At 48.8% G+C, this 24,124-nt stretch overlaps 1 protein-coding gene across 1 annotated transcript in view; it reads left to right on the top strand.

Annotated features, from left to right (window-relative positions):
• The window catches only part of GNG7 (G protein subunit gamma 7), a 129,108-nt gene that overhangs the window by 22,696 nt on the left and 82,288 nt on the right, over positions 1-24,124 (top strand). Inside the window, exon 2 of the mRNA XM_036314227.1 lies at positions 16,885-16,943. The gene's annotated coding sequence lies outside the window, so the exon portion shown is untranslated. The remainder of the gene's footprint in view (positions 1-16,884; positions 16,944-24,124) is intronic.

Genomic DNA, 24,124 nt, shown 5'->3' with positions numbered 1-24,124 from the left:
GAGCTCATTCCGAGCTGTAAATCAGAAAAACGTGTTGGAATGCAGGTGAGCACGAGTCACCTGGGAGCATGTGATGGTCAGTGTGAAGGACACGGGTGGCCATGCGAGGCTCAGAGCCACAGGCATCTAGGGATGCTGGGAAGGGGCTGGGAGGCTGCTCAATCCCTTAAATGCCCCGGACAGCCCCACACCGAGAATGACCTGGTCCCAATGTCAGCAGTGCCTGGGGGAGAAAGCATGGACTAAGGTGACCTTCAGATGAAAGAATATTCTGTCATTAAAAAAAAAAAAAAAGAACAAAAATAATCAGAATTGTATGGAACCACAAAAGACCCTGAATAGCTAAAGCAATGAGAAAAGAAATGAAGCCGGAGGTATCACACTACTTGACTTCACATCATACTATAGAGCTACGATAATCAAAACAGCATGGTATTGGCAGAAAAACAGATACACATGCCAATGGAACAGAATTGAGAGCACAGAAATAAAACCACGTATATATGTGCAAATCACTTTTGACTAAGGAACCAAAAACACAATAAAGAAAAGATACCTCTCCCAAGAAGACATACATATGGCCAACCTATATGAAAAGATGTTTAATTTCACATCTTTTAGGGAAGCTATTAGGGAAATGCAAATCAAAACTACAATGAGATATCACCTCACACCTGTTAGAATGGCTATTATCAACAAGATAGATGATAAGTGTTGGAGAGGCTGTGAAGAAAAAGAGACCCTCGCCTAGCTGGCATGGCTCAGTGGTTGAGCATCATCTATGAACCAGGAGGTCACGGTTCAATTACTGGTCAGGGCACATGCCCAGGTTGCGGACTCGATCCCCAGTGGGGGCATGCAGGAGGCAGCCGATCAGTTATTCTCCCTCATCATTGATGTTTCTATCTCTCCTCTCCCTTCCTCTCTGAAATCAATTAAAAAAAAAATTTTAAAAAAGGATCCCTCATTCACTGCTGATAGAAATATAAACTGGTACAGCCACTATGAAAAAACAGTATGACGTTTCCTAAAAAAATTAAGAATAGAGTTACCATATGACCCAGCAATCCCTCCCCTGGGTATCTGACCGAAAAACTCAAAAACATTTATTTGCAAAGGTATATGCACCCCTATATTCATTGCAGCATTATTCACGGTGGCCAAGACATGGAAACAACCAAGGTGTCTTTCAATAGAGGACTGGATAAGGATGTGGGACATAGATGCAATGAAATGCTACTCCGCCATAAGAAAAGATGAAACACTGCCATTTGGGGCAACATGGGTGGACCTTGAGAATATCATGCTAAGCGAAATAAGTCAGAAAAAGCTAAGAATCATATGATTTCACTCATATGTGGGCTATAAAATGGAAACTCATAGACACAGACAACAGTGTGGTGGTTACCAGAGGGAAGGGGGTTGGCGTAGTAAAGGGTAAAGGGGGCCAAATACTAGTATATGGTGATGGAAGACGATTTGACTTTGGGTGGTGGGCACACAATGCAATATGTAGATTATGTATCACAGAAATGCACACTTGAAACCTATATGATCTTAACCAATGTCACCCCAATAAAATTAATTGAAAAAAAATATTCTGTGGGTTTCAGCATCAGGACCCAAAGCTGTGCCAAGGCCACTGGACTCTGGGAAGATGGGCGGGTGCAGCAGTGCCTCACCTGCTCAGCACATTTCACCCTCCGGAGGCTTCAGGGCTGACCTGGCAGAGTCAGGTGAACACGGTTCCCAGAGCAGCAGAGCTCAGAGCAGGAGCCCCCGCTCCATCCCACAGGAGAGCGGGTCTCGCTGACAGCACGGCCCACACAGCAGCGGGGCCTCAAAGGCAGACGGGATGCTGTGCTGTCAGCCCATCTGAAAGGCTGGGGTGGGCCCTGGTGGGTGGGGAAGGGCAGACCACCCAGCCTGGCTGACTAGGGGACCCCAAGGTGGGCCTCCTTTACCAGAACCAGGGGGAACAGGCTACATTTGTTTTGCTCCCAGGGAGGCTGCCTGTGTTGTCTTCATTCCTTCAATAAAATATTCACTGAGCACCCAGACTGAGTCTGAAAAGAAAACCCTGCAGAGCCTGAGGTGGCGATGTTGATCGCTCTCTATGAGGAGTCAGTGAATTTCTGTCAGGGCCAGAGAGTAAATATTTTCAGCTTTGTGGGCCGGACACTCCCTGTCACAGCTCCTCAGTTCTGCCTTTGTAAGTATGAAAGTGCCACAGGCAGTACTTAAGTGAACGGGCATAGCTGTGTTTCAATAAAACATTATGTACAAACATACATGGTTGGCCGGATTTGGCCTCTTGTCTCTTACAGATCAGCCTGGCCCTCCTCCTTCCCCATGCAGAGGCCCCTTATTCAAAGTGGTATGTGACACTCTATGACTAGCCCCTTCTTCTCTGAGGCTTCCTTGGAGATCTCAGGCTGGTGTTATTGCCTTTCTGAGCCTCAGTTTCCCCATTTGCAGAATGAGGATAATTATACTCCTATGGAGTTCTGTATAGGTTGCTAGATCTTGTAGGACAGTGGTTCTCAGCTAGGGCGATCCTACTTCCAAGGGACACTGGGCAATGTCTGGGGACATCTGTGGTTGTCATGACTGGGGGTGCCCCAGGCATCGAGTGAGTGGGGACCAGGATGAACTCCCTGCAGTGCCCAGGATTCCCCCTCCCCAGAGAACAGTCCAGCCCCGAATGTCTATAGGGCTGAGTGTCTAGTAAGTTACCTTGCAAAGACCAGGAGATGTTAGTTGTCTGCCTGTCTTTGGACCACTGCTTCACTCTTATTTTCCAGAACTCTCCATCCATAAAACCGCTGCCCTCCTGCATGCTTGTGCGCTGGCTGCACACCTGGCAGGCATTGGTTGAGTGCCACCTGGCGCCACGGCCTCCTGAGTGGATGCACCCCATTGTCCAGATCTGTCTGGGTGTCCCGAGGCTTCCTCCAGCAGCAAGGGTCTCAGCCACCGTGGCTGGTGCAGGAGCCACTCAGCCACCTGTCTTTTCTCCCCCTCCTCCTTCCTTTCATAAGAGCAAACTTCCCTGCTCATTAGCATATCCTGTTATTAGTGCCTTTCTTTTCTAGGTTATATAATACTGTCATTATTAGAGGCTGTGACAGGGACTTCATGTTCCCTCAATCATATTTTAAAGCCTTCTCTAGCTTACAAAACTAATTGCCTATTGGTGCTCCCTTCTTTTCTTTTTTAAATAAACTTTTTTTTTAGAATTGTTACAGAGTCACAGAAAAATTGGGAAGACAGTATAGAGTTCTCATACATTCTGCACCCAGTCCCCACTATTGTTAACATCATACATCACTCTGGTACATTCGTCACAACAAATAAACCAATATTGGTGCGATCTTATTAACCGACATCCATGCTTCATTCATATCTCCATCATTTTCCCCTAATGCCCCTTTTCTGCCCCAGGACTTTACCCAGGACCCCACATGACATTCTCGTGTCTCCTCAGGCCCCTCTGGGCTGTGATGGTTTCTCAAATTTTCCATATGCAGAAACCAGTTCTTACTCTAGGGATGGATTATAAGGGGACCTGACCGGTAGTGATTTTGCAGGTGGGAAACTATCCTATCTAGGATGATATGAAAATTTGGCTCACCAAATTTAGGTATTTTGTTATTATTCTTCTTTATTCCTATCCCTTTGCACCCTCCTCTTTGGCAACCATCAGCTGGTCCTCTGTATCTATGAGGCTGTTTCTGTTTTGTATTTTCATTTATTTTGTTTTTTACATTCCACATGTAAGTGAAATCATGGTCTTTGTCCTTCTCTGTCTGACTTATTCCACTTTAGCATAATGCTCTCTAGGTCCATCCATGTTATTGCAAGTGGGTAAGATTTTATCTTTTTTATGGTTGAGTAATATTCCATTGTGTATGTGTATCATATCTTTTATTTATTAACATTTTTATTGATTTCAGAGAGGAAGGGAGAGGGAGAGACAGATAGAAACATCAATGATGAAAGAGAATCATTGATTGGCTGCCTCCTGCACACCCCCTACTGGGGATCAAGCCTGCAACCCAGGCATGTACCCTTGACCAGAATCAAACCCAGACCCTTCAGTCTGCAGGCTGATGCTGTATCCACTGAGCCAAATTGGCTAGGGCGCATCTTTTATTTTTATTATTATTTTTTAATCCTCGCCCAAGGATATGTTTTTATTGATTTTTAGATAAACAGAGATGTGAGAGAGAAACATTGGTTGCCTCCGGTATGTGCCCTGACCAGGGATTGAACCCAAAACCTAGGTATGTGCCCTGATTGGGAATCAAACCTGCAACCTTTTGGTCTACAGGATGACTCTCCAACCAGCTGAGCCATCTGGCCAGGGCTCGCATCAACTGTTGATGGACACCTATGTTGCTTTTAAGCATATCTTGGCTATTGTAAATAATGCTGCAATGAACATAGGGGCTCATATATCTTTTTGAAGTAATGTTTTTTCTTTGGATAAACATCCAGAAGTATACTTGGTAGATGTGTGTCAGCTCTAATGTTGGTTGTTTGAGGGACCTTCATGCTGTTTCCCATGGTGGCTGCACCAATTGGCAATCCCACCAACATGCGTGAGGTTCCCTTTTCTCCCCGTCCTCACCCACCTGGCTGGTGGTTGATTTAGCAGTGACATATTTAGATATTTTGGATGCCCTTTGCAGTTGGAGTTTTCTAGATGGCTGATTGAGATGAGGTATTTACTAACAAAGATAGGCGTCGGACTTTTCAAGGTGGTGGGGAAGCAACAGCTCTCTTCATATACATATATATACATATACATATATATACATATATACACATATATATGTATATTTAAATATTTTTATTGATTTCAGAAAGGAAGGGAGAGAGAGAGAAACATCAGTGATGAGAGAGAATCATTAGTTGGCTGCTTCCTGCATACCCCCTACTGGGGACTGAGCCCGAAACGGGCATGTGCCCTGACCAGGAATTGAACTGTGACCTGTGACCTCCAGATTCATAGGTCAGTGCTCAACCACTGACGCATACTGGTTGGGAGCAACAGCTCTCTTTTGAATTTATAAGAAGTTACCCCTTGCCCTAACTGGTTTAGCTCAGTGGATAGAGCGTCGGCCTGCGGACTGAAAGGTCCCAGGTTCGATTCCAGTCAAGGGCACGTACCTTGGTTGCGGGCACATCCCCAGTAGGAGGTGTACAGGAGGCAGCTGATCGATGTTTCTCTCTCATCAATGTTTCTAACTCTCTATCCCTCTCCCTTCCTCTCTGTAAAAAATCCCAATAAAATATATTTTAAAAAATAAAAAAAGGAATTACCCTTTGTGGTTGTGAGTGTTTTGGGTTGCTAGATGATCCCAAAGGCAGGGTCGAGCTTTCCCTATGACCTGGGATCTAATTACAGGATGAGAGAGTGGAATGTATGTCTGCACAGGTCCTGGATATGAGCATTTGTGGCTAAAATATTGCCATTTTTTATAGATCGCAAACTACAGCCCGAGAGCTGAATCCAGGCTACCTAGTTTTGTAAATAAAGTTTTATTGGCACATGGCCACACCCATTTGTCTGCGACAGCCCTGTTGGATTGTAGGGACAGGACTGTGTAACTTGCACAGCCAAAAATATCTACTCGCTGGTCCTTCACTGAAACACATTGCTGGGCCCCGATCTGGTGAATAAAGCAGGTCATGGAAGTTCTAATACAATAAAGAAGTTCTACTATATAAGTTAGTATATAATATATGACAGAGTTTTAACAATAAAACAATGATGTGCTATTAACAATATGCCAGGCACTGATTTAAGCATTTTGTAGATTTTCATTTAAATCCAGAAAACAAACCCATGTGGGAGGTGCTGCCACCCTCTCCCTGCTACAGATTTGGAAACTGAGGGATGGAGGAGGGAGAAGTCGTGAAGATGGGACAGACAGTACGCCACCGTGCTGCCTCTCAGGTGCAAGAATATATGTCCGCACCCACCCGCTTCCTTGGGATTCAGTGTAGCTGTTTTAATCGTGAATGAAGAGAGAGATCTGTTTCGTTCATATTTTCTTTTTTTATTGTCCAAAATTGGTCCTCTTCCCAAATCGGTTGCCTGTCCCTCCATACATTATGATCTCAGGTGGTGGGGGATGTGGCCTGGCGTGGCGAGGTAATCCTGTCCCCAGGGGCCTGGGCGATATCTGGGGGCATCTGGAGTTGTTACACGGGGTGCCCCCGGCACTGAGTGGATGGGGGTTAGGGATGCTGCTCAATACCCCACAGTGCTCAGAATGGGCTCCAAGAGAATGACCCAGCCCCAATGCCAGCAGTGCCAAGTGGGAGAGATCCTGTGTTAATTATTTGGGGAAAAATTGAGGCCAATCCCTGCTCATAGACAACACCATAGATATTCCCAGTGGTCAGACCATGTAAACCAGAGGAACAGCCTCCCCCCAACTCCCCCGTGTTACATAGAGAAGAGTTGGGCCAGCCTCGAAGGCACCAAGAGCCTTGTCCTACTCGGCTCCCAGAGACCTTAAACCCCTGGGGTCAAGGTCACTGTGCCCATTTTCCCTGTCTCAGTCCTGGCCAAGCCCGCCATCAACCTAGTGGTTTTGGAGCAGGGTGGCACTGCCCTGGCCCCCAGGTGTCTTCCCTAGTCCCCAGGCTCTCCTCCCCCTTCACTTGCAGTCAGAGCGAGTCAGGGTGACATATTTAGATGGTTACCGTGGTGATGAGCGAAGGCTGAGGTAATAGCTGCAGTGAGTGCTAAAAGCCAGCACTGTTTCTATAGCCAGCCTCCAGTGAGATGAGGCACTCCTGCCACGTGCGGGTGGGATGTCGTGTGGGAAGGGAAGGGGTGCGTGTGTCCTGGTTCACCCACTCAGATCTCAGAGGCAGATCTGCAACCTGGGAGCGGGGGAGAGCTGCCTGTTGCTGGGCCCCTGGCAGTCCCGGTCACGGGGGGCTGCTTAGAGCAAGGGTTCTCAACCAGGGCAATCTTGCCTCCAGAGGACAGACACTAGGGCATGTCTGGGGACATCTGTGGTTGTCAGGACTAGGGATCAAGTGGGTGGGGGTTCAGGTATGCTGCTCAGTACTCCCCAGGGCCTAGGAAGACACCCCCCCCCCAACACGCACACATAGAATGACTGGTCCCCATGTCGGCAGTGCCACGGGGAAGAACCTTGCTTTAGGGGAAAGATGATAGAGGCAATGGATTTATTCAGTTTCTGAAACTTGGTGCTGGCATTGAAGTCTTGAGATTTGTGAAATCCCAAAGGCTTCACTTCCTTGCCCTAGTTGTTCTGCCGCTCTCCTCTCATTGAGTTTACCAGTCCCACTGGGCTCTGTGTCTCTCCAGGTTATTAGGGCAATAGAGGTTGGGAAAACGGAAAAATGAAAATGACATTGCTATTCAGTGCTTGACATTAGCAAAATGGAATCGCTGACTAAATGTCTACATGGAGATGCCAGGTGAATCAGCCCTGATGCAGGTGTATCAGTTGTCTATTGCTACGTAACAAATGCCCCAAAGCTTTTATTACCCCACAGTTTCTATGGGTCAGGAATTTGGAAGCAGCTTAACTGGGTGGCTCGGGCTCAGAGACTCTAGGGCAGTGGTTGGCAAACCGCGGCTCGGCAAACAGCGGTTCGCGAGCCACATGTGGCTCTTTGGCCCCTTGAGTGTGGCTCTTCCACAAAATACCGACTTCTGCGCATGGGCCACGAAGTTTCAATCACACTGTGTGTGTGCGCCCCCACGTGGTATTTTGTGGAAGAGCCACACTCAAGGGGCCAAAGAGCCGCATGTGGCTCACGAGCCCCGACCTTGGCTCTAGGGAGGTTTCAGAGCACGTGTCAGCAACTCCTGCCTTGTCTGGAGGCTCACCTGGGCTGGAGGAGCCACGTCAGGATGGCTTCCCGATGCGGGTGTTGCTGGGAGGTCTCAGCTCCTCTCCACACGGACCCCCCCACAGCGCTGCTTGACCATCCTCACAGTGCGGTAGCTGGTTTCCCCAAGAGAGGGTGATCCCAGAGACAGTGAGGAGGAAGTCACGACTTGGTCGCGGAAGTGATGTGCTCTCACTTCTGCCACGTGCAAGTGGTCACACAGACCGACCCTGATACAGAGTGGGATGAGGCCACCCGAGAGCATGACTACCAGATGGGTCACTGGAGACTGGCAGGGAACTAGCTCTGAAAACAGTCAATGTGACATTAGTTTATTTGTCCGCTGTTCCTGAAGAAAGAGAAGCATACCACCTGCCATCGCCAAGAAATGCCATGTGAAGTGATGGATTTAGTGATTTCACCAAGAAATGGCAGTTGGTATTTTGAGCGCAGGCCATTCCCAGGGCATCCTGGGTAGAATTGCAGTTTCTGGAACCATCTTTGGGATGCCTTTTGTCCACTTATCTCAGCTGCTTTTATTCTTCTCAAAGTCTGGAGGACAGACATGGATGGGTGGATGAGAGGTATGCGTCCAGTTTCTCCTTTCCACGTGGTGTTGGGGCACAGGAGGAAGAGGGGCCTGGCGAGAGCTTCACGCTGGGAGGTGAGAGGCGTTGACTCTCCCTAACCAGGAATGGCAGGAGGAACAGGGTGAGCCTCAGGCTGGATGGCACAGAGCCTCCTCAGGAAGGGGAGGGTGAAGAGCTTGTCTCCTGCTCTGCACCTACAGAAGGCAGCTCACCACTGGCCAGCAGATGCTTTCCATTGGCCAAATGGGATTGGGCAGTCATCCATGGGAGGTTGTGGGATGATTCTATTGGGGCTTTTCTCTGATATGCCCCTGGGGCCGCCGTGGTTCCGGGACCTGACGCGGCTCTGGTGTCAGTTAATCCAGGCTGAGTGGTTAGGAGGTTTTGATCCTCCGTATGATATTGTTATCACACTGGCAGGGGCTCGGAGGAAAAAGGAGGATATCCATTTAGCCAGGACTGACCTAGCTTCTCTCTGGCTCTTTTTCATAACAGCTGTGGAAGGACTCAGCTGGTAAAATGTGAGTGCTTAGCAATCATCTGGTCTAAGATGGGCTCCCTCCCTCTTTCCTCTTAGTTCCTAATTTATCTGTCCAAGGCCCTCTTTTAATAAACTACTTATAAACTACTTTTTATTTCTTTATTTTGTTAATCCTCACCCGAGGATATTTTTTCCCCCATTGATTTTTTTAGAGGGAGTGGAAGGAAGGGGGAGAGACAGAGAGAAAAACATCCATGTGAGAGAAACACATCGATTGGTTGCAGGGATCGAGCTGCAACCAAGGTACATTCCCTTGACTGGAATTGACCCCGGGACCCTTCAGTCCACAGGCCAACTTTCTATCCACTGAGCCAAACCAGCTAGGGCAAATAGAATACTTTTTAAAGTAGTTTTAGGTTTATAGAAAAGTTGAACAGACATTAACGGAGGGTTCCCATATTCCCACACTCCTGCACACACACACACACACACACACACACACACACACACACACATTTCCCCCGGTTATTATCATCTTGTATTGGCTTGTTAAAACTTATGAGCCAATGTTGATATATATGTGCCTTTGTGTTGTTTCTCTTTGTATTACAAGTGCAATTATAATTTTGAAGGCCATCACTAAACAAGTATTGTGACCCTGCTTCATGCTTGGGACCTTCCCACCAGAGGGTTTCAGCACAGGAAAGCCACCGTCATTACTTTTGTGATGTTATTCTCTGCTCAGAAAACTAGGATTTCTCTTTTGGTAGCACAGGAAGCCCTCTGGAATCTGACTCCAGTTCATGGATCATCACACTCTTTCTGTAAAGGCCAAAGTGTAAATATTTGTCTCTGCAGGCTGAAGGCTCTTTGTCACTACTACTCAACTCTTCTATTGTAGTGTAAAAAGAACTTGTAAATGATGAGGGAAAGCCCTAACCGGTTTGGCTCAGTGGATAGAGCATCGGCCTGCGGACTCAAGGGTCCCGGGTTCGATTCTGGTCAAGGGCATGTACCTTGGTTGCAGGCACATCCCCAGTAGGGGGTGTGCAGGAGGCAGCTGATCGATGTTTCTAACTCTCTATCCCTCTCCCTTCCTCTCCGTAAAAACTCAATAAAATATATTTTTTAAAAAAATGATGAGGGAAGGCTTTGTGCCAGTAAAACTTTGTTTACAAAAGCAAGCAGTGGCCTGCGATTTGGCCCACAACCAGAGCTTGCCAACCCCTGCTCTAGTTCATCCTCTTACCTTTAACTAACATTTGTTATCTGCTGGACCCAGAATTGGGAAATAATTAGGAATTCACACCTGGGGTCTCTCTGGCCTGGCTTCAAGTCCTGGCTGTACTTGCACATAACCTTGGGCAATTTTGAATGCTCGGCCAGTATGGCTCAGTGGTTGAGCATCAACCCATGAACCAGGAGGTCCCTGGTTCCATTCCCGGTCAGGGCACATGCCCTGGTTGTGGGCTCAATCCCCAATAGGGGGCATTTGGGAGGCAGCTGATTGATGTTTCAATCTCTCTCCCTTCCTCTTTATCTAAAATCAATAAAAACATAATTAAAAAAGAAATGAATTATGCCCTTGTTTGCATTGCTCAGTGGTTAGAGCGTCAGTCCATACACTAAAGGGTCTTAGGTTCAATTACTGGTCAAGGGCATGTACCTGGTTTGCAGGCTCAATCCCCATCCCCTGTCAGAGTGTGTGCAACCAATTGATATGTCTCTCTCACATGGATGTTTCTCTCTCTACCCCCTTCTCCCTTCCACTCTGTCTAAGAATCAATGGGAAAAATATCCTCTGGTGAGGATTAACAAAGAAGTGAATTCTAATAGTTATAACGCCAGGTCTGTGAGGATTATAACACACACACACACACACACACACACACACACACACATAAAACATTTAGCACAGAGACTGGCACATATGTGTTCAGTAAGTATTGGGACTTTTTAAAAAAAATGTATTTGTATTGACTTCAGAGAGGAAAGGAGAGGGAGAGATAGAAACATCAATGATGCAATGATGAGAGAGAACCATTGATCGGCTGCCTCCTGCACAACCCAGCATTCCATATTTTTTGAGGATTCCTTTAAAAAAATCTATTATGTTATTAGTTAGCTAATGCTGCGTAATAGATTATCCCAAATGTAGTGGCTTAAAACAGCACATTTAGTATCTCACAGTGTCTGTGGGTCTGGAATGCAGGTGTTGGTTCAGCTGGGTCCTCTGCTCAGGGTCTCTCACTGGTTACAGTTAAGGTGTCAGCCAGGGCTGGGTCTCATTAGAAAGCTTAGTGAAGGCCGAAACCGGTTTGGCTCAGTGGATGGAGCGTCGGCCTGCGGACTGGAGGGTCCCAGGTTCGATTCCGGTCAAGGGCATGTACCTGGGTGGCGGGCACATCCCCAGTGGGGGATGTGCAGGAGGCGGCTGATCGATGTTTCTCTCTCATCAATGTTTCTGGCTCTCTGTCTCTCTCCCTTCCTCTCTGTGGAAAATCAATAAAATATATTAAAAAAAAAAAGAAAAAAAGAAAGCTCAGTGAGGGAATTTGCCAATGCCCAGCATTGTCGCTATTGGCTGAATTCAGTTTCTCTGGGACTTAGTTCTTCTCTGACTACTGGGTGGGGGCCGCATGGACTTTGCCTACATTGCTTCATGTTTGGGACCTTCCCACCAGAGGGTTCCAGCACAGGAAAGCCACCATTTGCTGATTGCTTCGTCACTGTGCAGCCTGAGACAGCAGTTGAATCTGTTAGCCAGGCGGAGGCCACAGTCTTCTGCAGTGTAACATCAGAAGTAATGCCCCCGCACCTTTGCCAGAGTCACTGGCCCCACCAACACCACAGGGAGGGGATGAGACAAAGGTGTGACCACCAGTACGTGAGGTCATGGGACCAGGCAGGCAGTAAACCGTTTATTTCTCTCTCCTTTGTTCTGGGTTACAGGAGGACTTCTCACAGAGCACTTGCTGTCTGCTGTGAGATTTGCATTTGTATTCAAATGTCAGTCTTTTTCTCAACCCCCAAGTAGATGGTCTTTGCTCTTTCCCAGCGGAGAAAACAGAGCCACGGGACATGAACACGCAGCCAGCACTTGCACACGTCTGCCTGACCCACAGTGCCATGTGGGCCATCGCCTTTCCCAAATGACTCCTGCCATGCAGTTAGTGTGGAATGCTGTTTTTCTCCCTCAGAAGAAACCAGTGTTTATCAGCCACCCTGTAGGAAATTCTCATAACGCCAGCACACTGTGTGTCTGTTACACGCTGGGGCTCCTGGAGGGCCAGAACCACTGTGATATCCTCGTCTGTCCCCCTGCCCCAAAGAACCAAACTCACCCTGTAGAGAACACACAATTTTTAAATATGTTTTTAAATTGATTTTAGAGAGAGAGGAAGGGAGAGAGTGTGAGGGAGAGAAACATCAGTGTGTGAGAGAAAAACATTGATTGGCTGCCTCCTTCCTGCGCACCCCCTACTGGGGATCAAGCCTGCAACCCTGGCATGTGCCCTTACCCCTGACTGGGAATCGAACCAGCAACCTCTTGATGCTCAACCAGCTGAGCCACGCTGGCCAGGGTGAGAGCACACAATTTATGGGTATTACTATCTGACAGGAATGACAGGGACGGTGTGTCCCTTTTCTGCTGCTCCGTGAGCGTGTAATCAAACCTGGGTCTCAGGTGTGCCTCAGAATCTACCCAGGGGCCCCTGGCTTCAGGAGGGAGGGTTAAAGCCCGTTCCATCCCACGTTGGCAGCCCACAGGCCCCGATGCCCCCCAGTTCTCCATGAGTGCCCTTTTGCCCCACCCCTTCCGCAGCCATGAGATTGATAACAGGGTCCTGCCCCAAAAGGGATTTACCCTTCGAGATAAGACAGCAGCTCAGGAAGCTGTAGTGCAGTGTTTTTCCCCTCCCCCCTTCTCCTGGAAGGGTACACTGGGCAACATTTGGGGACATCTATGGCCCTAATGACTTCGGGAGCCCCTGGCATTGAGTGTGTGGGCCAGGAATGCTGCAGCACCCCCCAGCGTCCAGGATGGCCCAAATGTAAGCAGTGAGGAGAGGGATTCTAAAGGGAGGGAGGGCAACATTTGCATACAAGATGTTGGTTGCGCAAACCCTTTGAAAAAGTTCTGGTAGCGCTTGGCTGGCATGGCTCAGTGATTGAGTGTTGACCTATAAACCAGAAGGGCACATGCCCGGGTTGTGCACTCGATCCCCAGTGTGGGGCATGCAGGAGGCAGTCGATCAGTGATTCTCTGTCATCATTGATGTTTCTATTTCTCTCTCCCTTTCTCTCTGAAATCAATAAAAAAATTTTTTTTTAAAAAAAGTTCTGGTAACTCTGATCTAGAGAAATAGGTTGTGACTTGCTGGCTTCCTGCCTAGATTTGACATCCTGGGTCAGTGGGGGCTGGTTCCTCAGCTTTCTTACTGGTGATGGGTTCTAAAGGGTCCAGAGCAACCTGATTCCTCCAGGCCTGTGTCGCTTTCTCAGTGGTCCCCCTAAACCAGTTTCACGGCCCTGTTTTTGGCAGTTTCGGACATTCAGGCTGGGGAACTCAGGATCCAGTCACCTGTGTCCCTGCCCACCACCCACTGCTTGGACACACTCGCTGACAAATCTGACAAATCTATTGAACCCTTTCTGAATGATAAGGACAACAGAAATTAATGATCAGGAAATTAACGACGGAAGAACCTCAAGTACTCTTGGTTTGAGATCGTGGTTTTTGTCTTCCCTTCTCAAGGTGACAGAGGACACAGCTGAAGTCTGCAGCTGAGGACTAGCCAGCATTACCACTGGCTCGAAGCCAAGCCTGCGCTGACCGCGCCCTGTGCCCGGCCCATAGGAATGCAGTGGGTTCCCAGTGTCAGTCCCATTTCAGGCCAGGTTCCCACAGGAAAGGGCCCCACCACACCCAAGTCTAGGCTCGGCCTGGTCTTCTCCTGCTCCATAGGCTGTTCCCTTAGCACAGGCTGTTCCCTTAGCACCGACTGGATGACACACAGTCCGGGTGAGGAATTACTGAGCCCCTCCTGTGGGCAGGCTCGGTGAAAGCTATTGGAATGCCATGCAAGCAAAACACATGGGATTCTTGTCATTTGGGATCTTGTCTCTCCTGGGGAGACTCAACTTTGAACCATATGATGCTGATGGGCACAGGGTCTCTCCGGGGGGCAGTGGCAGTGTCCTGGGATTATATTGTTCGAGGCTTGCACCTCCTGTAAATATCCTAAAAGCCATGGAATCAGACACTTTAAAAGGGTAACTTTTACAGTACGTGAATTACACCTCGATGTTTTAAAAAGGCCTGTGGACAGTGGGGCTCAGCGGTTGTAGGAAGTGCCGCCTACAGCAAGAGTAAGCTCCGTCCCAAGGGCGTTCCTGATCATCATGGGAAATGGTGCCCGTTCCCTTGAGGATCTATTTCTCCCTCCCAGCACCTGGGATTTTCTACCCAGAGTGTTCGTTATTCGTGTCTGAGGTCTGTCTGCCCTGCTCGTGGGCAGTTCCTGAGAGCAGGGTCTGTGAGGGTTTGCAGGCCCCTGAGCACCCGGCTGTTGCCGTCTTGAAATTTGCACTGATTTTTGAACCAGGGGTCCCACGGTTTCATTTTTTCACTGGCTCTGCAGATTCTGCAGCAGGCCCCTCAGAGAGGCCCCACTTCCTCTTTTCACTGCTGACCCTTGGGGACGGCGGGGCGCATTGGGATTCACTCTGAAGAGAAAGTGAAAGTCCAGCGGTTGGTCTGGGTGAGCGAGCCGTGAAGGTCATGGGGACAGAGCGGTGCCAGCTGGTAGAGCTCACAGCCTGCCATCTCCTGGCCCTGGGGACAGAGCATCAGGGATGTGTTTGTCCTGGCTGCTCCCTGTCCTGGCCCAAGCTGGTCTGGGTGGTCTAGGGCAGCAGAGGTGGAGGTCACCTTACTGCTCAAGTCCAAGACCAAGGGCTCAAGGACAGCAGCCAGCAGCCGGGGTCCGCAGGACCTGGAGACAGGGAGATTTGCAGTTGGTAGATGTGGAGGCAGAGTGAGAAACCATTTTAAAATGATTCATAAGACATCGATGTTTGCAGCAGGATGATTCACAACAGCCAAAAGGTGGAAACAGCCTAAATGTCCATTAGTGGACGATGGATAATGTGTCCATCCACACAGTAGACTTATTACTCAGCCATGAAAAGCAGTGAGGCACTGACACTCACTATAATGTGGATGGACCTTGAACACACAATGTCAGTGAGAGAAGCCAGACACCAAAGGCCACACAGTGTGTGATTCCATTCATGTGAAAAGTCCAGGACAGGCACATCCTCAGGAAGTAGGTTAGTGGTTGCCAGGGGCTGGGGAGTGACTGCTGATGGGGACAGGTATCCTTTAAGGGTGATGAAAATGTCTTAAATTCAATTATGGTGTTGGTTGCACAACTTTGTGAATATACTAAAAACCACTGAATCATGCACTTCAAATGGGTGAATGATATCTCAGTAAGACTGTCTAAAAGATGGTGCCCAGTTTATTAGTCACTGTTTCCTGGTTTTGATAATGTCCCTTAGTTGTGTAAAGAGCTTCCATCTGGGGAACTGGGACTCCTCTTTGCTAACTTTGCAATTTCTTGTGAGTTTTTAACTGATTCAAAAATAAAAAGTTGAAGGACCGTATACATACTCTAGATACTAGTAGTTCCTGCAAGGCTGAGGCAAGTCTTGGCCTCCAAGTCCATGGGCATGTTGTTCCAGCCCTTTCCTCTCTCATCTCTTCCAGCCACTGCTGCTTGGTCGGAGGTCCCCGGGCGCCCCTCTTGCCTCAGTTCCCCATCAGTGCTTGTCCTAAATTGCAGCCTAGAAGAGCAGATCCTGTTGGGTAGATTCTAGCAGTTTCAAGATCCCAAAGGGCTTAGGGCATTCCTGGAGCAGTGGCGCCATCTGCGGGTGATGGTGGGGATTTCAGTTCGCCATCCTGGCCTTTTACTGACAGCAAATCAGCCTGAACCCAGAGGAAGGAAACAGCACTTAAAATTTTTCATTAGCTGTTTTGTTAACACTCCTTATTTTGGAGTGGTGTAAGATTTCAGAAGAGTTTCAATAGCACAGCGAGTTCCTGTCTACCCACCACCTAGTTTTCCAGGGGTCACGTCTTCCATAATCGTGGGACATTGTGACAACCAGGACACAGACAGGTACATCCATGTGAACTCAGCTTCACTCTCTATTCAAATTTCACTAGTTCCCTTCTTTCTGCCCCAGGACCCCATCTATGACCCCACAATGCATTTAGTTCTCACAACTCCTTAGGCAGATCTGGGTGACATGGTCACCCTGTGGGTACCCTGGGGCATGAGGTTGACTCAGTCTCCCCTTCTTCCTCCCCGGGGACCATGACATTCAAATGATGCAGGTGACTGTCATTTGTAAACTCTAAAAGGTCATGTAAACATCCAGTCCTCTCATTTAATTTCGTTTTGGAAATTTATTAGGGATAATGTTATCAATCTCTAATTGCCTCCCTTTAAAAAAAAAAAAATCCTCACCTGAGGATATGTCCATTGATTTTAGAGAGAAAGGAAGGAAGGGAGAGAAACATCGATGTGAGAGAGAAACATCCATGGGCCGCCTTTCATATGTACCCCAACTGGAGATCAAACTGGCAACCTTTCAGTGAGGGGGATGACACTCCAACCAACTGAGCCACACCAGCCAGGGCTCTCATTGCTTCCAAACCTACCCTCTCTGCATCTGGAAGCCTCCTGTTTGTGCTGTCCCCAGTGCCTGTCAGAGTGACCCAAAGGCAGGACTCCCAGAATGACTTTCACCGCTGTCTAATCATGAGCTCATGGCTCTTTGGTGCCAATGCCCACAGTAACACCCACGTTTCTGGCCACGCGATGATCAACTAAGTCTTACGTTTTCTTCCAGGGAGCGGACTTTGGGTTCCTGGGACCTCGGTGCTGAAGACAGCTCGGCCTTGCACACAGGTTGGTGTCATGATGTTTTTCTTTTCTCCACATTCACACTTCATGCAGTTGCTGGGTTGGCCAGTCCGAGCCAGGATGAGAGTTAGGAGGTTGGTTTACCGTTGGAGTGTGCGTCCTCAACTGTGCGTGCCTGACTCTTCTCTTCTCCTTTCTGCCAAGAGTGCATGGGAGCCCGCTGGTGTGGTTGAGTGTTGATCTATGAACCAGGAGGTCATAGTTGGATTCCTGGTCAGGGCACATGCCCAGGTTTTGGGCTCAATCCCCAGTAGAGGGCATGCAGGAGGCAACTGATCAGTGATTCTTTCTCATCATTGATGTTTCTATCTCTCTCTCCCTCTTCAATTTAAAAACAATTTTTTTTTTTAAAAAAAAGAGCACACGAGAGTGACAGGGAATGTCTTCTGCTCTTGGGCTCCAGTCACCCATGAAGTAGTAGGGGAACATAGACTGGTCCCAGTGCACCCCAGGATGGGACCAACGCAGAAAGTGGGCAACTGTGCTGGCCAGCTTTCAGCGGTCTTAGCTTAACCATTGACAGGAACAGTGCTAAGTCACCAGATGTGATGAATATCTGAAACACGTCACCCACCCTGGCAGACTGGGAACACCACAGTGGCTTCAGGAAGGTTCCTTTTTTGTTGTTAATTCTCACCCAAGGATATTTTTCCCATTGATTTTTTATAGAGAGTAGGAGGGAAGGGGGAGGGGGGGAGAGAGAGAGACAAAAGACATCCATGTGAGAGAGACATATTGATTCATTGCCTCCTGCAGGTGCCCCAACAGGGGCTGGGGATCGAACCTACAACCCAGGTATGTACCCTTGACTAGGAATCAAACCCAGGACTCTCTGGTGCTTCGGCTGACACTCTACCCACTGAGCAACACCAGCCAGGGCCAGGAAGGTTTTTAACAAGTTAGGAGCAAAGCTAAGGCTTGGGTCTTGTTCTGTTAGCTTCTTTGTTTATCTCTGGTCTCATTCCCCAGAGGATTTTGAGTGGCTTGTATAATGTGGGAAGAGGATGTAACATAAAAATTAGTTAGAGGTTGCTATGTGCTCTGGGCTACTGCTTGCTTGTTGTATTTATTATAATTCTCTAGTATGTTTCCAGCCCCATTCCTTGCTCCTTCTTTTTTCATAAATGTTTTTGCAACTCTTATGGAGTTTTCTCTTTCATGCAATCTTTAATCAATTTCTGGTTACTAACAAAAATTCTGATGGCATTTTGATTAGGATTGCGTTATCGATAAACTTGAGGGAGATCTGATGTCTTTATAATGTTGGCTACTCCCATTCAGTGTGTGTATTTGTATAAAAAAATGTTGGGAAAGAAGGCAACACATTATGGTGCCATTTAGATGAAATGTCTAGAGGAGGCAAACCTGTAGTGGTTGCCAGGGCCTGGGTGGGAGGGGTTAGTGTGAATGAGCGCCAGACTCTAATGGGGTGAAGGAAAGGGTCCCACACTGCATGGCAGGAGCGGTCACACAACTCCATGAACTCACTAGAAAATCTTCTGAGGTGTGCACTTCAAACTAGTGAATTTTGTAGAAGGAAACGTGCACTTCAATAATGTTAAAACATATATATTTTTGCTAAGCCAGAGAGAGAGAGGCTGATCCTGAGGCCAGAGACCAAAAGCCGAAGTTGGAGCCTGGTGTCTGTCCGACTTATTTACGCTCAGCCGAGGTCCAGAGCAGATGTAAAATGTAACTCCTGTCTCACAAAGTCGCCGACCAGAGGGGAGTTTGGTGAACTGCGTGCAGGTTGTCGGGCAAGGTTGTGGCCGGTGTATGGTCTTCGCAGCGTGTGGACCAGCAAGCCTCCCTCATCCTATCTCTTAAGTGTCAACGTCACACTGACTTCCTGTAAAAAGAAAGTGGAAATGCAGGCCTGTACAGGGAAGGGGGGGCCTAAACCCCTGCCGGAGATGACTGTTGTTGACATCTGGTGAGCGTCCTCCCCGAGTCTCTGTGAATTACATTCACACACTGGTTTTAGATACGTAGATTATTTTTTCCTCTAATGAGCTCATTTTTCTTGATGGGCATTTTTTCTCATCAGTAAAGCTAGATTTCCATCTTTCCTGATGTTGGTTTAACAGTCCACCTTATAGAGAAATTATAATTTATTTCTTTAAAATGATTTTATAATTGATTTGACTGGTTTCCTCTTGGTTGGCTTCTCTGGGTGTTTATTTTCTTTTCCTTGTGTGCAGTGCTCTGGGATGAATGTCCTTGTGTACTTTGTACAACCTTGGTTGCTTATTATTTGGGACTAGAGGCCCGGTGCACAAAAATTTGTGCACTCGGGGGTGAGAGGGGTCCCTCAGCCGGCTTGAGCCCTCTCTCAGTCTGAGACCCCTCAGGGGATGACCACCTGCTGGCTTAGGCCTGCTCCCCGGGGGATTGGGCCTAAGATGGCAATCAGACATCCCTCTGGCAGCCCGGCAGCCCTAGGGGGATGTCCACTTGCCAGCAGGGAGCAGGCCTAAACTGCAGTCGGACATCCTTAGCGCTGCTGAGGAGGCAGGAAAGGCTCCCACCGCCACCGCTGTACTGGCAGCCATCAGCCTGGCTTGAGGCTGAACAGAGCTCCTCCCATGTGAGAGCACCCTGACCACCAGAGGGCAGCTCCTGCATTGAGCATCTGCCCCCTGGTGGTCAGTGTGTGTCATAGTGACCAGTCATTCCCAGTCCTTCTGCTGTTAGGGTCAGTTTGCATATTACCCTTTTACTATATAGGATAGAGGCCTGGTGCACGGGTGGGGGCCAGTTGGTTTGCCCTGAAGAGTGTCCCAGATCAGGGTGGGGGTCCCGCTTGGGTGCCTGGCCAGCCTGGATGAGGGGATGATGGCTGTTTGCAGCTGGTCGCACCCCCTTCAGGGTGGGGGTCCCCACTGGGGTGCCTGGCCAGTCTGGGTGAGGGGCTGAGGGCCGTTTTCAGGCTGGCGGGTGACTGAAGCTCTCAACCTCTCCTTTTTTTCTTTTTACTCTGGGATTTATTTACCTTCTATGGCTGTCACTGGAGCTGAGAGCCGGCTTTAGCTCTGAGGCTTGGCTCCAGCTCTGAGACCTCGGCTGCTGAAAGCAGGTATCTGGGCTTTGTTTGGCTTCTATAATTGAAACACTGTTGCAGCTCCAGCTGATGGCTGAAAGCAGGTTTCTGGGGTTTGTTTAGCTTCTATAATTGCAACATTGTTTCTTAGAGTGCAGCTCAGAGGCCGGCAGCGTCAGGTGGGGAACCTTGGCTTCCTCCTTCACTGGAGCAAGCAAGCCTCCTGTTTGCTTCAGCTGCCTGGCTGCTGGACGCCATCTTGGTTGGCAGTTAATTTGCATATCTCGCTGATTAGCCAATGGGAAAGGTAGCGAAGTTATGGTTAATTACCATGTTTCTCTATTATTAGATAGGATAAGTTCCTATAAGTAGGTTTGTGGTGTGTGTGTGTGTGTGTGTGTTTAAATCAGGGTATTTCCATTTACATTTTTGACTTTCAGCCACAGGGGCCTCCAGAAATGTACCATGTTTTACTCCCAGGGCCCCTTTTCCTACCATCCCAACTGCAGTTGTCATGTCTTTACCAATCTGACCACTGGGGCGCTTGCGTGGCTGCTGTGTGTGGGTCTCCTGTGTTATCCATGAGTTCAGCATTTGCTCTCGGGAGCATCTGCTGTGAGTGGCCTGGCCGTGTTTTCTACTCGCCTTTGTGTTGGGGGTTTCTCTGTCTCGTGGACTTGCATGAGCTCTTTGCACACATTCGTGGGAACTTGCTATATTTCTCCATTTGGACGCTGTCTGGTGCCCGTCAAATGTGCTGTTATTTTCCAGATGTGTCTCCCCACTTGGCTCTTGGTGGTTCTGCCTTAGGAACTGGGACTGTAAATGTTTCCCAGACACAAGTGTCCTCCTTTGTGTCTGGGAGGCCTTCAATTTCAAGACATAAAAACAATTCACCTGCATTGTCTCCGAATTGCATATTTTGTACTTAAGTCCTTCAGCCATTGGAAATTCTGTATTTGTGGGTCTCCCAGGGGATAGGACAATGTCCGAGGACATCTGTAGTTGTCACGATTGGGGGTGCTCCTGGTATCAGGTGGGCGGGGCCAGGGATGCTGCTCAACACCCCACAGTGCCCAGGAGAGTCCCCCACAAGGAATGACCAGGTCCTGATGTCAGCAGTGCCAGCTGGGGACCTTGAACAGTCTGGCCCTCAGGTCTAAAGGGACTTGTTCCTCTTTATTACAGACCCAAATCTGTGTCATTACCACAGAGGAAAAAGGCTGCTAATTACATTTCCACATGTGCTACTGAGAATTTTTCTAGGGAAGAAGATTTGGGAACATCATCTGGAGACAAAACGTTCCAGCAGTCTGAGCTCAGTGTGGTGCTTGAGTTCCACTCCAATGTGTCAACGGGACGTCACAGAGTAGCTGAAAATTCCAAGCGTTTTCTTTGGCTTTGATGCCTTTACATACAACTGAGGGTGATCCTGCCCCCTAAGGGCAGGAGGCCAATCTGGGGACATCTGTGGTTGTCACAACGGGGTTCCTGGCATCTAGTGGATGAGGTCCAGGGATGCCGCTCAGAGCCCCCCAGTGCCCAGGACGGCCCCATGGAGAGTTTCCTGCCCTATGTCAGCTGAGGGGGACCCTGTTGGAGGGAGACAGAATTATTTGCTGAGCTGGCACCTACAGGCAGGTCTTGCAGGGATTACCAAGGAAACTCCTCCAAGTGGGTAATGTCAGGCTTTCCCCGATTGTTTTAGAAGCTTTAATAGTCACTTGTTGAGGACATCGTGTTTGCCAGGCACTGTGTTCGCCACCACAGGCATCCTCACATTCTGTTCCCTACAGCACCAGGGTCCGAGGGTCCCGATTAAAGGTCTTTGACAGGCAGAGGATCAGATAGGGTCCAAGACGTGTAAGACTCTGAGCAGGGTCTCCCATGACTGAGCAGCCACCTTCTCCTGCGAGTTGGTGTGTCATTGAATGAGGGTCACTGCCGCCCATCCTGAAGGCAGAGCCAGTTTTCTGATCCCATTCTCTTAATTTCTGCAGATGCCAGTGGGTCGTGGGGTTTGTCCAGCGTTGTCTGAAGCTGGGTGACATTTGCCGTTTCCTCTAGCAGCCACTAGGGGGCGGAGAAGGCCCATGGGATCAGACTGGGCCTTGAGCCAGGTGGAGATGGAAATTCAGGTGGTGTAGGTGGGTACCCAGACATTTTCAGTCAAGCCCTTGCCCCTCTTGGCGCCCGTGACCACCTGTCCCTGTTCCCTGAGACATTCTGACTCAGCACCGAGAGTCCCCTAGTCACCCTGCCCTGGGGGCCCCGTGCCTCGCAGCCATGGAGACTCCCATCTGTGGGTGCAGGAGAGAGGCAGAAAACATGGGCTCTGTGGCTTTGGGTGTCTGTACCCCCCAAGCCTACCATGGCCCAGTGGCTGGAGTGGAGGCTTCACGAGGGAAGCAAAGAGGCAAGGTCAGGGTGGCAGTCTCACTGCTGCTTTCGCACCCCCAAGGACGGCCCTGCAGTGACCTGAAGCTCTGGCCCCTGGCACCTCTGCAGCCAGGCCCTGTGCAGCCCCTCTGGGGACTCACTTAAATGACACCAACCCTCAGAAGCCCCCTTAGGCCTCCTGCGTGAGGAACCTGCCTGGTCTCCTTGTGGCCCCCTCAGGCGTGTGTGACCATCACCTGCGTGGTTGCTGCTTGGCCTGGCTGGGTACATGGTGACCCTCCGAGATTTTATTCATTCCCTCAGCAAGGATTTCCAGATGTCTGCCTGGGCCAGGCTCTAGGGCAGTGATGGCGAACCTATGACACGCGTGTCAGAGGTGACACGCGAACTCATTTTTTTGGTTGATTTTTCTTTGTTAAATGGCATTTAAATATATAAAATAAATATCAAAAATATAAGTCTTTGTGTTACTCTGGTTGCAAATATCAAAAAATTTCTATATGTGACACGGCACCAGAGTTAAGTTAGGGTTTTTCAAAACGCTGACACTCTGAGCTCAAAAGGTTCTCCATCACTGGTCTAGGGAAACAGCAGTGGCCAGGACGACCAAAGACCCCTGGCTCTCACAGAGCTGACGTCCTGGCGAGAGTCATGGGCCCACTGGTGGGGGTCCTCAGATGTGGCCAGTACCCCCAGGGGTGGCTCGCACAGCGAGACCCTGTCGTACTGGGTCCTCTCGCACTCTGTCATTGAGTGTGGTTACGTTTCTTCTGGATGGACCTTGTCATGGTCTTGGGAGCTGGGAGCACAGCCAGCTGATGGCTGCCTCAGAGAGCAGCAGGCGCGCCCCTGCAGCATGGCAGCTGTGCAGAGCAAGGGCTTTCTCGGGGAGCCTGGGCCCCGTCTGCTGCCTGCACCGGCCATGCAGCTTGAGAGTCACCTGGCTCGGAGGCCGAGGCTGCTGTGGTGCTAGTTTTATTGCGGTGACATCGAGTTTTGAGCTGGACACAGTGTCCAGAGCTTCGATTTCCAAAATGGTAGCCACTAGCCACGGGGGCTACTGGGCACCCGAAATGGAGCCGAGAGTGAAAATGACTATATTTTGCATATATTGGTCTAAAATCAATAATTCTCTCTTTTTTTCTTTATTGATTAACGTATTACATATGTGTCCTTATTCCCCCTTTGCCCCCCACCCCCCCACTCATGCCTTCACCACCCCTGGTGTCTGTGTCCATTGTTAGGCTTATATGCATGCATACAAGTCCTTTGGTGATTCCCCCCCACCCACCCCCCTCACCCCTGCCTTCCCTCTGAAGTTTGATGGTCTGATCGATGCTTCTCTGTCTCTGGATCTATTTTTGTGCATCAGTTTATGTTGTTCATTATATTCCACAAATGAGTGAGATCATGTGATATTTCTCTTTCTCTGACTGGCTTATCTCGCTTAGCATAATGCTCTCCAGTTTCATCCATGCTGTTGCAAGTGGTAAAAATTCCTTTTTTTTTTTTTTTTTTTTTTTTACCGCAGTGTAGTATTCCATTGTGTAGATGTACCACAGTTTTTTAATCCACTCATCTGCTGATGGGTACGTAGGCTGTTTCCAAATCTTAGCTATGGTAAATTGTGCTGCTATGAACATAGGGGTGCATATATCCTTTCTGATTGGTGTTTCTGGTTTCTTGGGATATATTCCTAGAAGTGGGATCACTGGGTCAAATGTGA

The sequence above is a fragment of the Myotis myotis genome, unplaced genomic scaffold, assembly GCF_014108235.1.
Source record: "Myotis myotis isolate mMyoMyo1 unplaced genomic scaffold, mMyoMyo1.p scaffold_m19_p_6, whole genome shotgun sequence".
In the NCBI taxonomy this organism is placed as follows: domain Eukaryota; kingdom Metazoa; phylum Chordata; class Mammalia; order Chiroptera; family Vespertilionidae; genus Myotis; species Myotis myotis.
Note: the sequence above shows the minus strand (reverse complement) of the source record. Positions and strands in the feature narration are given on the sequence as shown.